This window comes from Lactuca virosa, chromosome 9 (genome assembly GCF_052849685.1).
Source record: "Lactuca virosa cultivar CGN04683 chromosome 9, Lactuca_virosa_CGN04683_v6, whole genome shotgun sequence".
Classification (NCBI taxonomy): domain Eukaryota; kingdom Viridiplantae; phylum Streptophyta; class Magnoliopsida; order Asterales; family Asteraceae; genus Lactuca; species Lactuca virosa.
In genome coordinates, this window is record NC_136434.1 from 213583085 (window position 1) to 213600786 (window position 17702).

General features: G+C 38.0%; 1 long non-coding RNA gene across 2 annotated transcripts; it reads left to right on the forward strand.

Annotated features, from left to right (window-relative positions):
- Positions 1-399: 399 nt before the first annotated feature.
- On the forward strand, positions 400-2466 carry LOC145140244 (uncharacterized). 2 transcript variants are annotated; one of them, XR_013722117.1, is made up of 4 exons: positions 400-570; positions 729-815; positions 1323-1391; positions 1685-2466. It is a non-coding gene; the product is annotated as an uncharacterized LOC145140244 (long non-coding RNA). The 2 variants fall into 2 exon arrangements; XR_013722116.1 differs by having other exon boundaries at positions 732-815.
- The last annotated feature ends 15236 nt before the right edge of the window (positions 2467-17702 follow it).

Below are 17702 nucleotides of genomic sequence, written 5' to 3' on the forward strand. Positions count from 1 at the left end.
TAATACTTTGAATCCTATTGGTAATATGAAATTTTTAAAGTAAAATCCTATTCTTAATATGAATTTTTTAAAGTAAAAAATTAAGAAAAAACATTTTAAACCCACTATAGTAAATCACATTGTTTTGGTAATTAAATTAGAAACTACAAGGGTTTTTTTGAATAAAATTTCAAAATACCATAGTCAAGATAACACTATCGCCTAAAACAATGTGATTATAATGGGTTTAAGATCTTTTAGTTTTTAGCGTTTGACAAAACGTTCAAAAGTCTCGTTCGGCACTACAAGCTTCTAGCGTTTAGTTTAAACAAAACGCTCTAAATCCAAATGCTATGGTTCATCGCAAAACAAAACGCTACAGCTAGCTAGTTTTGGGGAACACTCGGTATCACGGTTCAAATATTGCTCGTAACCGCCTCTTTCAAATTCACGCCATTTTTTGTTTGTTTGTCTTTTTCTTTTCGGAAAATGGGGTTCACTAAGTAAGAAGAAAAGGGTTTAGTAAGAAGATGCTTCACCGATCAACATACAGTCGGCAGTCGTCTGTCTACTCTCGTCGCCGGTGAACAGGTATTGACGAAGCTTCATACTCACTTCGCATCTTTGTTTTCTTGTTATTTTCCAGAAAATTCTTCGATCACGAGCACGATGTGCAACATAATTCTGTCTCTTGATGCCTCTTCTTACATCTAAATAGATACTCGTCCGATTTGTTGTTGAATTTGTAGCAGTGTTTGAAGGTTTGCAGGCACCGTATCTGTTGAAATCGATCACCAGCAGAAATCTTCACTTTCTAGATACCACCAGCTTACCAGGTATCATTATTAACATCACATCATTCCTTGTTTCAATCCGATTTTCTCACCTCTCCCGAACAACTACGTACATTATCTATCTATGCTTTCTTTGTTCAAAGTTCGATCGGTTGTGCCGTTTGTGCTGTTCGATGCCTAACATGCATTCTATATTTTAGGATCATAATTGTGTGTGCGATTGAAAGAGGTGAAACCAACTTTTGTATGATTCTCTTGAAATCGAAACCCTAGGTTCCTGAATTACTGTATTTGTAGCCATAACTGGAGATGCTACTCGATGCTTATATCTATATCTTTGGGCAAGGATTTCTTTACATATCGTGAATTTTGAAACTGATTATGCTTGATATTCTGAATTGGAGCTTATTTGCAATGTGAATCAGTCACTTGGGATTACATCGTTTTGTTTCGTGTACAGTAGGTGTCGATATGCACTCAGTAACATAATTTTTGCTCAATATTGGTAGATAAAAGTTTTAATCCTGCATTTCTTTTCAAATCTTGCAGGTTTGACTCTCACTGGAACATTACATTGGATTGAAACAAAGTTTTTGTATCATCAAAAATCAAATTCAGGTACAATTTCATCCTCCCAATTCCATATTCTTAGCTTGACTTTGATTGATCTTATAAGAATTGTGAGTTTTTTTTTATATAATTGATTGTTGTGGGACTTTAGGAACACACACACATTACACTGATGTTTGTTGAAATTCTGAATTCGTCTACACTTACCACATTAATTACAACCTTATTCATACTAACTTTTACAGAATCTTTGATTCATGAACTAACTCACAAATAACAGTTCAGAACAAGATTTAGACACTTTTAGATGATGTATATATAATGGATTATATATAAAGCAGGATGGAAAAGACTCTATTGCCCCCTGCATTGATTCATGTAATGAGTGTGGTCTTTCTGCTAAGATCCCAAGGAGGAGTTGCTAACTTTAGAATGAGTAATGAGTTTCAATTGTTCATCACATCTGTTGTAATTGCCCAATGTATTTCCCAAACTGTTAAGTTTGTTGGAATGAGTGGGGAAGATGAAAAGAAGGCTTTTTTAGTAGCATATTGTTTTAAGGTGATTGGTATTCATCACATGTGTCTTATGTGGATCGTTGACCACAATATCCTCATGATACTCATCATGAACTTTTTGATGAGGTTTATTATTCACTGTTGGGACATTGGAATGCTGGGTTACTTAGGTTATCAAATAGGTGTTGCTGTGATAAGGGAGAAGAGGTTTTGTGTGAGGTTTCTTCTTATCTGCTGGAGCATTCTCATCATGGGTTTCATATATGCATCAGTCTTCATTATGGTGTCTGGCTATATGGGAAGTGGAGATGGGTTATTTTCATTAAATAATAAAATGTGATGGTGATTGATGATTTTGATGTCAATTCTTGTTGTTGTTCTATTACACTGTATTGAATATTGTTACTTTGGATAATATGTGAGTATATGAGTATACCAAATTGTGTAAGCAACAACCTAGCTACTTTTAGTCAACCAGGAAAAAGTTTGTAACAACTTAATCATCATATGTTGTTAATGATACCTTTCATATAGCTGTATATTCAACTCTACATTTACAATGTATGAAATAGCAATGATTATATGGTTTTTTCTATGCTCAAAAATTTATTTCACACATTATCTTCATATGTTTTTTATTCAAAGGCTTGTGGATTTGTTTCTGATTAAATTAGACCCCTTATTTGGAGGTTGTCTTTCTTTTCTTGTGTTTCTAAAGTCCTTCGGTTTGTTTAAACCAGTGTTGAGAAAAAATCGGCCCACGAGACTGATTAATTGCCGCCTAGACGCTTGGCGGCCATTCACTGAGTAGGATTTAAGGTAATTAGTCAAGGTCATAGTCGGTCAAAAAATTGGTTAAAGTCGGTTAAAAATCAGTCAAAACACCAGAATGACTTTTTTTTTTTTAATTATAAATTCAAATCGTGCAAATAAGTAGGTTACTTCTTTGATTAGGATATTGGTAAATGACATAAGTTGATATAAATTTGGTAGTGACCAAATGCTAAATAATTTGTACAAGTTGATACGTGAAAATATGCATTTGACAAAACAGGCTTAAGGTTTCTCCTAAGGCTACGTACTTACGTAAGTCATCCATGAGATGATTTGGCATAGGCAAAGTCATGAATGACTTGCCAAAGAACACCCCCAACCTCCGTAAGGTTGGGGTGAGAGAGAGATGTTGGTTCCTTTGAGATAAGAAAAAATTAGAGATTGTGAGATAGTTTTATAGCCCTTTGATGTAATGATCTTTATTGGTAAAATCCGACGGTGACATAATTGTAAATATATAGGCAACTGATTAAATTAACGTCGTTAGTAACCATTTCAGGGTTAACATTGTAATTTTGCAAACATGAAATCAGTTTTGCAGAAAGGTTTCGATAGTCTGTAACCTCCTCCTACATCCTTTGTCGTTCAAAATTTCACTCACGAAACACTCACGAAAACCCTCTTTTGTTTCTTTATCGCATTAAGCCCTAGATTTCGGTTGTTATTTGCGAAAATTAAGTCGGAAAATCAGTAATGTCTTCAGAAGGAAATCTAAACGAAAACGTGTCTTCATTAGTCGAAATGAAAGGTTAGAATCCGATTAATTTTTCATTTTATTGATAATGTATATTTGTTTTACTTTTTAATTGTAGTTTTTTTGTTGATGATGATGATTGTTGTTTTGATTTAGTAGTTTTTTTCGTTACTTTTAGTTGATTTTGATGATTTTTTTATTTGTTGTTTATATTTTCACAGATAAAGATTTCAAAACAAAATATGTTCGAAAAAAGTTCAAAAATGAAAACAATCTCGAAGACGGTAGAAGTGGTGATATTTTGAAAGGTACAGTTCAAAAAATCGATGTTCAAAGAGGTTTATGTTATATTTTTTGTCGCATTTTCATCTATATTTTATTCATAACTGATGATGTTCATATTTGTTCATAACGTGAATATGAAGTTGTTTACCGTGAAGGTAAAGAGAAAATGTCAAAGAAAAGAAATGATAAAGGTATGTGTTGTGTTCATAATTGATTTTATGATTTTTTAAATGGAGTGAAAAATTATAGTTTTAGTTTTATGTTTATTTATACTTCTAATCATAAATGATTATATACGTTTGTTTATCTAGGAAACCAATGTAAATCTGAAGATGATTCTCCGCAGTCTAAAGAGAAAAGGTCAAAAAATAGTAATGATAAAAAAATCAAAATGATATCAAATTTTCTGTTTTTTGTTGCTGAACACCTTTTACAATGGGTATCCATTTACATTTTATAATATAAACTATAAAAGATTTCACAAACCAAAATTGTCCATGAACACCCCTAAAATGTGTATAGACTCGCCCTTGTCCAACGCGATGCATTTTTTTGGAGTCAAGACATACATCATTCAACAACTTTGGAAAATAATTTTTCATAACATTACATACATTGTTTCAAACATAAAATAATATTATAGTTTAAAGAAGGATATGAAAGTAACGGTGGCGGACGCATAAATAAATATTATGGTTGAACAATCTTTTTTAAAAGATCACTAAAAAGGATTTCACCCACAAATTTACACTAATTTACATTTATTATGACTTTGTGACGGATTTTCAATAGATTCGTGACAGATTTTGACGAATATACATTAAATTTTGCATTTGACGGCAAAATTTGAGGGATTGCTTGTGCCACCCCGGGACATCTACTGTCTCCTCCCCTGAAAGTAACTATATTCCAATCGGATCAAACTGATAATCATCTTAACATTGATACATTAGTAGGGGTATCGGTAAACTGAGCTAGTCATAAGTTATTCATGGTTGCCAAGTTAGAAATTTGTTTCGAGATCAAGCTATCAAGCTAAACTTGGAGCTTGATCGTTTAATAAATGTGCTTTAGCCGACTTCTATCGGTGAATTCGATTAGATTTGCTAGCCTGAATCAATGCCGAGTCTAGAATAGAAGGCTTTCTAACTGAGTGTAACTGGACCGGTTCAAGAGAAAATTCACAGGGTCAGTTCAATAAAAAAAAATAGGTCCAACATATATAAAAATTGATGGTGAAAAGACCGAAATCAATCCTTTTTTATTCTTTTTGACTAAAATCAATTTATACTTGGAGTAAGTCTGTCTAAACAAGACGCCGACAAGTTTATGGTGTGAAAGTGTGAAAGATGAATCAATTATTTATAATGGAAAACCTTTTCACCGTTTTCTTCTTGTAGTCTATGTGGGACTCCTTCATATAATAAAATATGATATGCCTTGTGTTCTCTATAGTTTATGTTTTTTTTCTTATTTTTTGTCCAAACACATTAAGTAGGTTTTTTTAAATATTTAAGATATATCCTAAATTATTTGTGTATATAATTTGTTACAAAAATTTTAAATTTAGGTGACCCAACTTCACATATAATAGTAGGCATGAGCAAACGGACCGAACCGGCCGGAACCGACCCGACCCGGGAACCGGCTTCGGCCAAAATCAAGAACCGAACCGGCTCGGCGGTTCTACCGGTTCCGGTTCCGGGTCCGGTTTTTGTCGGGTTTTCATTTTTGGAACCGGTCTGCTTTGGCACGCTTCCTTGCGGGGCTTGTAACTCATTCAATTTTTAACCAAATCAAGCGTTTTTATAGTCTAAATGTAACATCCCAAGTTCAGGAATATAAGTTCGGGGTGCTTTGTGTAAATAAGGGAGTAGACTCGACGAGTAGGTATCTTAACTCGTCGAGTCGAAACGGGTGTTGGACACGTGTTAAGTGATCCGACTCGTCGAGTCGGCGGCGGGACTCGACGAGTCAGTGCTGGGAAGAGAAAACCCTAAATTTTAGGGTTTGCACCCTATTTAAAGGACCTTATGTCCTCACCTCAGCCTCTTTGTTACCCCTTGAGAGTCAGTAAACCCTAAATCGTGTAAACCTCCATTGTTGAGTGATTTGAAGCTTTGGAAGAGGATTATAGTGAAGGAAACTTGTAGATCAAGAGGCTAGCATCAAGGAGTTCGTGTAGATCCAGAATCTACTTCATCTTGGGCACATTTCTGAGGTAACAAGTCGTTACCTTAAGCTTTTCCCTTCTAGATCTATTCATGGATGATGATTTGGGGCTTTTTAGCATGTTGGAATCCATTTCGGGTTTTGGGACTAGATCTGGGGTTGCAACTTCAGATCTAGACTTGTTTGAGTCCATGGGAGCATAAAGTATTAGCCCTTTGGCATGTATGTGAGTATTCTTGTCTTGGACCTTCTCTATAGCTTGTGTTGAGCATATACCACCTTGCATGCATGTAAAGTTGGAAACTTTACGTGTAAAACTAGCCTTAGGAGTCCAGATCTATGAGTTGGAAGCAGTGGAATGGACTGAAATCGTCTGTTTGGGGATGACTTAAGTGAACTCGGCGAGTCTGTTCTTGCACTCGATGAGTTGGGTTGCAAACCCTAGCTCATATAGTTATAATGCGGATTAGTGAGTTGAGTGGACTCAGTGAGTTGGACATGATAGGACTCGGTTTGAAGGGCTCGACGAGTCTTGGGGTGACTCGGCGAGTCGAGTCGCGAATTGTGGGGTTTCTGAGTTCATGAACTCGGCGAGTCACTAGGTTGACTCAGCGAGTAGGGTCAACCAGGAAGGTTGACTTTGACCAGGACTTTGACTTTGACCAAGACTTGACCAGTTTGACTTCCAAGGGTATTCTGGTAAATTGGGAACTTATAGTTATGGTTTCATCAAGTGTTAGGTGGTGGAGTTCGTGGCCGTGAGCAGAGGATTTGATCTTACCTCTTCAGTTCAGCATTTCAAGGTGAGTTATCCTCACTATACTCAAGGGTCTAAGGCACCAAGGCCGGCCCTTTGATTTGTTATTTGAGATAGTTACTATTGTGATATGATAGCTCGGTATCCTGGCAGATAGGATGGTTACGGGTTAGTATGATCAGTTAGATCGGTTTCCTGGTAGATCAGATGTGGTTATGTTTAGTGACCTATAGTTAGGTCTGACTGTCTGTATGCTGGTAGGAGTTTACCTGTTATATATGCACATGCTTGTTATGCTAGTTGAGGGTATTCCATCCCAAGGATGATAGGGCCCTAGTATGTTGTCTGGTAGACTGTTATATGATTATATGATATAGGTGCATATGTTTGATTGGTTATGTGGGCAATCCAACCCGATGGTTGTGGGCTGCGAGTATTCCATCCCGAGGATGATTGGACTCATAGTGTGGGCAATCCAACCCGATGGTTGTGGGTCGGGAGTATTCCATCCCGATGATGATTGGACTCATAGTATGTGGGCATTCCAACCCGATGGCTGAGTGCCCGGGGTATTCCATCCTGATGGATGATTGGACCCATAGTAGTTGTTGTATGTGTAGGTGTGTGGGCATTCCAACCCGATGGTTGTGGGCCGAGAGTATTCCATCCCGAGGATGATCAGACTCGTAGTATGCTGGCATTCCAACTCGATGGTTGAGGGCCAGGGGTATTCCAACCCGATGGTTGACTGGACCCATAGTATGTTGTTCATTTCTGTATATGTATGGTTGTATGTGTATGGGTATCTTGGGGGTAACTCACTAAGCTTTCGGGCTTACAGTTCAGTTTATTGTTTCAGGTACATCAGGAGATCGTGGCAAGACAAAGGCGTGATCGTACCGCTCCTCATTTTATGATGTTGTTTCTGGGATACTCTGATATGATACATTTTGAAAACAAGTTTTGTAATGGTTAATAGATTTGAAATGTTTTTAAAAGTTTAAATTTGGCATGATTTTTATGGGTGTTACAAGTTGGTATCAGAGCCTTGGTTTGAGTGAATTGGAGGAACATTCGTGTGAATCCAGTCTCAAATCAAGGAAAGGTTTTCAAAATGATTTCTAAAATGGTTTTCAAAATAAGTAAAGGAGGATGCAGGGTGTACGATCAGTCGGAGCCAGTAAATAGACCCCAAAATACCATACAGTTATTTGATATTATGTGATATGATAGAACAGCATGCTAGTACTAGGCTAGGGATCTTCAGGAATTGCATGATAGAATTGTCTGATTACATGATGTCTGCTATTCTAGGGTTCTCTTTATATGAAATTGACATCATTATTGTAGTTATTTAGTGTATGCATCACGGTTATACATAACTAAGATCTTATAGCCTGAGAATGTTTGATTTGGCCTTATGTTCTGTTCTTGTCTGATTGGGAGCTTAGGGTAGGATTGGATATTCGAAAGTCTATAGGGTCCAGCGTTATATATGACCAGCATACACTAGTGCTGTAGGGTTGGTGGAAGTTTCATGGATGTGTGAGTTGTGGGACCGGTAGGTCAGTATGAGATATTTAGCTTTCCTCTAGGAGTGAGGATTGAGCGCTCGCTATGTTTATGTGTATTGTTAGGGTGTTGTGGCGATACTTGGGACAAATATGGGTAGGTGTGGAAGGTAGTATAGGCCCGTACTACTGAAAGCACAGGACCCATACGCGTATCAAGGAAGTCACAACCTCTAGGGTTTTGGTTGGGAGCTAGTTTCTGGGCTGTTATGAGGAATGTCTAATGTCCTTTTTGGATGTATTTCAGTATGGTGATTACGAGACGCTTCGGGGCGGGATTCGGTTTGGGATCAGGGTCAGGAGAGGGTGGTCAGGATGGATCAGCACCACCCGAGGTCATTGGCCAGATGCGGACGGAGGAGTTGGATGCCAGGATTCGTGAGATCCTGCATGATGAGGTTGCTGCTATGTTCCAGGCTCAGTTGCCAGAAATGTTTGGGTCGATCAAGACCGCCATGGTTGAGTACTTTGATGAGCGCTATGCAGCCCTTGCAGAGACGGCTGCCGCGACAGCTACAACGGCTGTAGCAGCGGTAGGGGGAGGAGCCGGTCGGGGCTTTCAGTATCGGGACTTCGATAATACGAAGCCCCCTACTTTTGACGGGGTTCAGGATCCGATCGTTGCTATGAGATGGTTGTCGGATGTGGATGGATGTTTCTTCACATGTTCATGCCCTACTGATCAGAGGGTGAGGTGTGCTCTGAACCTGTTGAGGCTCGGGGAAAAGGATTGGTGGAGATTGACTACGGGATCATACTCCGACACGCAGCGGGCTGCGGTTACTTGGGATCAGTTTCGGGACATGTTCAATATTCGTTATGTTCCGCGGGTTGAGCAGGAGAGGTTGGCTCAGGAGTTTTTTGAGCTGAAGCAGGATTCAGAGTCGGTGACGGAGATCACCAGGATGTTCACGGAGAGGGCGATGTTTTTCCCTGAGTTTGCTTCGGAGCAGGCTTAGATGACCCGGTATCTGAGTATGCTCAAGAGGGATATCAGGCAGTTCGTGTCCACGCAGAGATGCGATACCTTGTTGGAGCTGCAGGAGGCCGCCAGGTGGCGCGAGTTAGAGATCGAGCTCAAGTTGAGGGAGTAGAGGCAGACCCCGGTGCAGTCTCAGCCTGCGCCGAAACGGTTGAGAGCCACTGATTATCGACAGGGGAGTCAGAGGAGTCGCACTTGTGGGAAGTGCGGCAAGGTGCATGATGGAGGTTGTTGGTCTTCTTCTGGGTGCCACAAGTGTGGCAAGGAGGATCACATAGCCAGGGACTGCAGACAGCAGACTCCAGCTGCCGGAGTCCGACTCTGTTATCATTGCGATCAGGTGGGCCATATGAAGGCCCAGTGTCCTCTTTTGGCTGCCAGGCCGGTGCAGGCCCCAGCACCAGCCACTTTGAGGATTACTGACGGGGGTCAGGGTAGAGCAGAGCCTCTGAAGGCTCAAGGGCGTGCCTATCAACTTATGGCCGAGGGGACCGGGACAGCGCTAGAGGTGACGGCCGATATGTCTTTTCTCCTATCTTTTGTTCATATTTGTATTATGAGTTTCCGTTTCTATCTGCGTGAGTTATTAGAGCATAGGAGGTGCTAGGGGGATTGTATTGTTAAGGGATCTTAGATGGGTAGGATCCGGTGGTTCATTCAAGAGAAAGAGATCTGATAGGAAAATTCGTTAGACCAGATCGAGCAGTCGTGATTCAGGGATTCAGAAATCATCAGCAGGAACTCGGATACTTTGAAGTTTGTTGCCTTGGATAGGGACAATTGAGTCGCGTACCAGTTTCGCCGCCAGTAATCAATAGTTACTGCTCTAAGTGGGGGGAGAATTGGAAATTTTCAGATAAGGCGTTGCGTTGGAAGATGCTGCCTGATGCAGTTGGATGGCGGTTACTAGAGTGGAGTAAGGAGACGGCCCAGTTATGCTGAAGACTCTGTAGGAATGGTAGATCTATGTGCAGGTATGAAGTATACTACTATGCTAATAGCAATCAGTGGGTCTGCCTTCAAGTGATGGATATGTTGAGGAAGTGTAATGAGGACTTTGTATAGGTTATCAGTTGTGTGTTCAGGTTCTGGGTATATGTGTTATGGAATGGTATCGTGATCTACAAGTGGATGGTGTAAAGAGAAGTTTCGATGTTGTGGCAATGTCTGATGTTGCAAGGTTGTGGTTTAAGCCTCCTTGGAGGCGAAGGAGGTGAGTAGCTCCAGAATGGAGTTTTGGACAACAGAAGTGGAAGTAGCGGGGTGGACAGACTCGGAAGCAATCGAGACCTATGCTGAGGACCATGTGAGGGTATTCCAGTCATAGCCTGTGGGCATAGAGATTGTATGATTATGTTTGTTGTAGGAGCGCGTTCGGATTGGATGTATTGTTGAGATTTGGGTGAGCTGTGCTCGGTTGTGTCGAATCAGAGAAGTTTGAAGGAGATGCAAGGATAGATCCTTGGATACCAAGTATGGTTGTAGACATGGGTTATGTATGTAGTGGTATTCCAATCTAGGGTATTCCATCCTGAGGATGACCAGACCCTATGATTGATTGGACCTGATGTGTTTGGTATTCCAACCCGAGGGTTGATTGGGCCAAACATGCGTGAGGATACGAGGGTATACCATCCTAGGGATGACTGGACCCGTCGTAGATGTACCTGGTATTCCAGCTCGAGGCTGATTGGGCCAGGTATGAGTATTTTGCGATATAGCTGGTTGTTCATGAGTATTTTGAGACTCGAATTTATGATATGATAAGTTGAGTATCGAGTAGCTATTGTTCCAGTGGGAACCCCAACTAATTGTCTTTGTACGGGGAATTGTTCAAGAATGTGAATTGTATTGAGGGAAAGTGTTTTGTAGCGGCAATTGTTGTTAGGGGTAGTGATGTTTAATCTGGGTGGGTGTGTACACCCATCCATGATGGATCGCGGAGCATGAGTTTAGCGAACGCAATATGGTGATGGCTTAATGATGAGATTGTGGGAAGGTAAGAGAGTGGGAGGACCCTGGTGGGAGTAATCTCCTTGTATTATAGGGAAAAAAACCATAGGGAGAGCCCATGGTGAGGGAGCGAGTGATGTAAGTCTACGGGGAGCCGTAGCACTCATTAGCCAGTAAGAGAGTGTTAAAACACTGCGGGGAGCCGTGGTGTTCACTAGTTAGGGCATGACGCAGAGGAGTTCTTAGGCTTAGGTAGCCTTGATGACTGAGTGTTTGGGAACCTGGTGGTCGGGCCAGGGGCGAGACTGAGGTCTCCATGATAGTCGGGATCCGTTATATCTCGAATAGAGGAGAGGTTGTCGCAAGTCGGAAGGGATTGGAGAAGTAAGGTACGCATAGATTCGCGGATCATGGGTCATGAGTCGAGTACCAGATTAGATATGAGTGGTACCAATTTCGCTGTCAAACCAGACTCTCGAGTTTGAGTTTGGCCCTACTTGTGTAAAGGATAGACGAGTTGAGATTTCGAATCCCTGATGGATTTCATTTTGAGTGGTTATGGTTACCATCTGATGTTCTCGACCTGGGAGTGTTGGTTTGTGTGGCTTGAGAAGGACCGCAACATGCATGGAGTTAGCGAGTGTTACATGACAGAGGTCGGAAGTGGCTTGTGACTACAGAGCGGTTGTAATATTTGCTTGGGGTAAAGCGAACCTAGTGGTTGCATGTACGTTGTGGTTGGTTGAGATAACTTTGTTGGAGTGAACGGCTGGGGTTATGCTCGGGCTTGTGGCTATATCGTTCAAGACGTCGGGCATGTAAGGGATGGTGAAGAAAGATTTCGAGGGCGAAATCTAATTTAAGTGGGGGAGAGTTGTAACTGTTGGATTAATGTCTAAGTCCATAACTATATTTGGTATGTACTTGACCCGACCCGGCATGGTCCATTTGGGTTGCACTTCACCGGCACAATTTATATGGATAGTCTTTTGAGAATAGTATGTTTATGATTTATATTAATATATTATAAGTTCTAATATATTAATATGGAATCATATTATTTAATTAGTATTGTTTAAGAATTAATTTAGAATTAATTAAGTGATTAAAAAGAACTAATTAAATATGGACTCTTATATATATGGAATGGGCCAAGTTCATTTAGGTTGGGCTAAGCTTTCATGGATGGTTCATGGAGCTTTTAACCCATGGATCCTATGTAAATGAAAGGTCATGGGTATTAGGGTTTACATGGATGTAACCCTAATCCTCCATAATATATAAAGGGGTCCTTGGCTCACAAAATTGGCACAAGTGTGTGAAAATAAGAGTGGGCCGATTTTAGTGTGCATACATATTCTCTCAAGTTCTTCCAAGGTGTTTTGGTGATTTGTGATTCCATTTGAGGCTTCCACACTATTGGGGCTAAGCTCTTAAAGCTTGAAGAAATCAAGCACCAACAAAGAGGTATGTAATTCTACTAGATTTTATATTACATGTACTTTATATTATGCTAGTTAGAACAATACCTTGGAAAATTGATATTTGCATGTATAATAGAGAAAACATAGATCCATGGTATTTAGGGTTGTATGTACACCATAGGTGTGTTAGAATGCTCAAAACCCAACAGTGGTATCAGAGCCATGGGTTGTTTTCTATTATATTTGATGCAAATGTATTTTTAGTTTGTCATATTTTAAGATAATTACTTGATTTTATGAAAAACTAATTATTTTTAAAATTTGAGTCACTTTACTATATGAGTTGAATTAGGTCAAATTTAGTAAAAAATAAAATGATATGATTATTTTATTAGTTTTAAAAGTTTGATCTAAAGAGTTTTTTGAAACCTCCATAAGTTATGGAACATGAAAAGTTTTTTTGTGTTACCTTGTTTTATGAGTTAATTTAGATTGATGAAAAATATTATTTGTTAAGTTGCTTTCAATCCATATTAATTTAAAAGAAGTTCATAAAAGGTGTTTTTGTAACTTTTCTTCAAGTCACATAAAAGGTCACATTTATGAATCTTAAAACTCATAAAAGTGCCATAGGTTACACAAAAATGAAGAGTTTTTTTTTCCATTAAACTATTTTGTGACTCCATAACTTGTCCTCAAGTTATGGATGTTTAAGAGTCACTTCTTTAAAAGTGTTATTAAAGAATAAGAGGTTACATAAAAATGAAGAGTCTTCATTTTAATGAACCATTAAACTCATAAGTTATGAAATGAAAGGTTTTGAATAGTTTCAAAACTTGCCCTCAAGTTTTGGAATTTGTAAAGTCTCACACACATTAATGCTTTAATTCCAAACTCTACAATTTTAAAAGTTAAAATTCAAACTTTATGGACTTCATTAAATTAGTTAAAGTGTTTAATTAAAAGAGTTAATAATTCCATAAAGACATGGTTTAAGTTTAATTAAATTAAGAGTATAGTTTAATTAACATATTAAACCACCAAGTATTTTAAATGTTTAAAATACACCCTTACACTATTTTTATAATTTTAATTATATAGATATGTATAAGATAAAGTCAATCTTACCGTTAATAGGCCTCATTCACGAAGCCGGTCTATAAGGGGGGTATAAGGTTGTTGCCTATAAAATGGCAGCTTAATGGGTGTCCACTCTCACCCACCGCTTCCTTGACTGGTGGAGGGTCGTTAGCCGAACGGGTAGGACAAGAACTATAATTCTCCCTTCATTAAAAGTATTAATGATAAATACTAAGTAACTAAACACTTATAAATTTCCAATCTTAGTTACTTAGGAAAATGTGAATTTGGTGCTAACCCATGAAATTACACTTTGCACTTTGTTTAAGTCGGTTAGTGGAGCGTGTGTGGTTAACCGGCACACTAACTCGTATTTAACAAGGTAGGCAAAGGGTAACTTAATGTTTATCATAGTATCGATGGAGCGTGTGTGGTTAACCGGCACATCGATTGAGGGGTAAACACTTAAGGGTACCAAGTATATTTGCATGGTTATTCACACCTTGTTTTGTGATCCTCGGCATCCCTGTCACAAAACCTGAAGGGCACACTCGAGATTGAAACATGCCATTGAACAGTTCAATGAATCTCAAAAGAATCTAGGAGTTTCAAAACCAATTAAAACCTAATAATACATTTCGTTTATCTTGGTGGAAATTGGTGAATCGTCATTCACCTACCTTCAAATATTATATAGCTTGGATTACGGCATCCCTCTTCCAAGTTATAAAAGTATTGTGTTGGGTCCTAGCCTTAATATTTCATATTGGGTGTTATATTAAGGACTTTAAATCAACTATCTTGAATATCTCCCATTGTTGATGTCTGGTTTAGACAACAATGATCTTCCCAAACCAAGCTTTCCTAATGAATATGACTTCCCGAGTTTGGCTCGTGGAAGTCATACTTCTCTTCCTCCACCTCCTCCAATTATTCTCCCTAACCCACAAGTTCAAGGTCACTCAAGCCCTATTGGCAAGCAAAGGTCTATGTGTGATCACATCTTGGAGATGTAGTCACATATTGACAAGCCGGGAGAGTTGGATGTCAAAGTCTAGAGGAAGCTGATGATCAATCACTTTCTAAGTCACATAGTGAGTTCCTTTGGGACTCCTATGAAACAGACTATGACAAGACCCTTAATGATCTTATCTATTTGCTAAGATCAACTTCCTAAAACTTTATGGACATTGACAATGATGACATTGGATATCCAATAAAGCTCTCTCTTCCCAATGGAAAGGGATCGACCATAGTCAACTCGGTTGACCAAATGGTAAAGAGAAAGGCTAAGTCTGAGATAGTCCTATTATCAAGAGCCCATAGGTATCTATTGCCAAAGGAAGGGGCATTGGTTGCGAAGCTGCCAAATTTACCTAAGGATGTTAAAGTCAATAAGTTTGACTCTACTTCAGGTAAAGTCCATTGTCTAACTCTGTTAAGCTCCTATTTGGAGATTCTATTACATAATGTGACTGGGTCACACGGTGATGTTATAAGAATCAAAGAAAAGAGAGAAAGCTTAAAGGAAGTATATGCTGCTTCTGATCGCGAAGATGGATTTCGATCGCATCAGAATTTTGAAGATGTTACTTAGGAGTTATGACACATTGCTTAGGAATAGATAACAACAAGGTTTTCATATGGATGGTAAGGATAAGTTTTTCCGCAAAGTTTTAAAATAAAAGGAAATTTTTTATTTTATTTATTTTAAGTATCCTTACAATGGCATTTGTGAAAATTGTTGTTTGTATGATTCCATTGCTAGCAAAATTGGAAAGTGAATTTGATTCTTTCATTTGTGGTAATGTCTAAATTTACCAAATAAGGAAAGATTCTCATCACCCAAGTTTCAGTTGGTGTCACACCCCCAAACCAAGGATGGCGGAAACATCCGGGGGTGGAGGACTTCATGTATAGTATCATAACAACAATTGTAATAGTAATTCAAGCAAACACAACCAACATATATATAATTGAAAAAGTTACATCATTGTATGAATTACATGTTTACGAATCAATTACAATATGTTGACAAAATATGAAATAGTAGACGCCTTAGCGTCCCATCCTCAAAAGCACTTGATTACCTGTTTAATGATTTCCTGAGAATACAAGTTGTTTGAAAAAGTGTCAACACAAAGGTTGGTGAGTTCATAAGCTTTTGTTTGGTATTATTAAAAGCCTTTCGTTTGTAAAAGTGGTATTTGTTTTAGAAAAATCCAATATTTTCATTAAAATGTATATGTAGTCTTAAATCCACAGACCGAAATGTGCAAGTAACTTTTCTTACTTATAATAAATAATGTAAGTTTAAATCGACGTAAACTCATTTAATTTTAATGAAGTTCCCGTAAATTCCAATATTCATTAATACTTTGTGTGAGTTTATTATAACCTTTTCTTGTAAAAGTAGTGTTCGTTCCAGAAAATCCAATATTTTCCTTAATGTGTAAATGTAGTCTTAAAACCCAAAGACCGAAATGTACAAGTAGTGTTCGTTCCTTATAGTAAAACAATGCAAGTTTAAATCGACATAAACTCGTTTGATTTTTGTGAAATCCCCGTAAATTCTATGTTTGTTAATACCACATGTGAGTTATTATAACCATGCTATGACCTAGTTGGCCTGAAACGACGTTCTTCAGGCGTCGGAAATGTTATGACATTTGTCACCCCAGACCTATCGGTCTAACTGTTGCATGCAGTTTAGGTGTGGGTTTGTCAAACCCAATATAGATCTATACACAACTATCACGCTCTCCCTCAAGGAGACTCTGGTTACAATACAGGACTTAATGGTAATTTGAAGTAAATGTCTCACAAAGTCATTAACGAATTTACGTGTAGTGTAATGAAAACTTGGTACCGTATGGCCGTACCTTGCTTAATAAAAATATCCTTTGTATAAATGTACCCTTTTTAAATGTATGTGTTATGTAATGTTTCATAAAGTCATTAACGGAATTACGTGTTATGAAAACTTGGTACCGTATGACCGTACCTTGCTTAATGAAAATATCCTTTGTATAAATGTACCCTTTTTAAATGTATGTGTTATGTAATGTTTCATAAAGTCATTAACGGAATTACGTGTTATGAAAACTTGGTACCGTATGGCCGTACCTTGCTTAATGAAAATATCCTTTGTATAAATGTACCATTTTTAAATGTATGTATTATGTAATGTATCATAAACTATACCTATTATAGTTTATCAACCAAGGGTAGTACGTTGTAATGTATGCAAACTATATTCAAAATAGTTTATTAAATGTTTGAATGTATCGGTTGTACTTTGATTATAATCACTTGTTATTCTTTATATTTTATATGTCCAAATCCATTTGTAAACTGATGTGTGTCTAAATATTAAGATAAAATGTCATATATTGCAATAACATATAATCACAAAAAGATATACACCTTGCTCAACATGTTACAAGGTGAAATGAAATTAACAGCAGCTTTTTGTTGAATACAGTTTATGTTACTGTTCTTAGAAAATTTATAGAAAAATCATCAAAGCTCCAAATCCAAATCTGCAAATTCTGAGAGTTTGGAATATGAGTCTAGTTTGTTCGTAAATTTTATCATGATTTTTAGTGATTTCTAACAGAGGTGAAAATGTTCATAATCACATACTGGTCCGGGTTTGCCTCTGAAATGATAGGCAGTTTTGTAAAAATCACCATAAATTGTAGAAAAATCATATGGAGATGTGCAAGTAGCCATTTTAAAGCTAAGAGTTTGAACTACTTGCACCTGGAACAGTTTTGAAAACTAAAATATTTAAGTTGACCAAAACAGTCCGTAATCGAAGTCCATCTTTTCTGATGTAATCTGTTAGAAAAAGTTTAATTGTGTTCTTGATGATTTTACTTGTATTTCCCCCCTTAAAACTTAAGAAGAACATGTAAATTTAGGGGTATGAACTCACCCTATGTGGTTTCAGTAGATGAAAGTAAGAGAGAGGAAGTGTTCAACCCAAGAACACTAAGAAGATGTCTTGATGATTCGAGAATCTAACACCGAATAAGATGGAATTTGTGTAAGATATCAATGATTTGAGTAGAATGGAGTGTAATA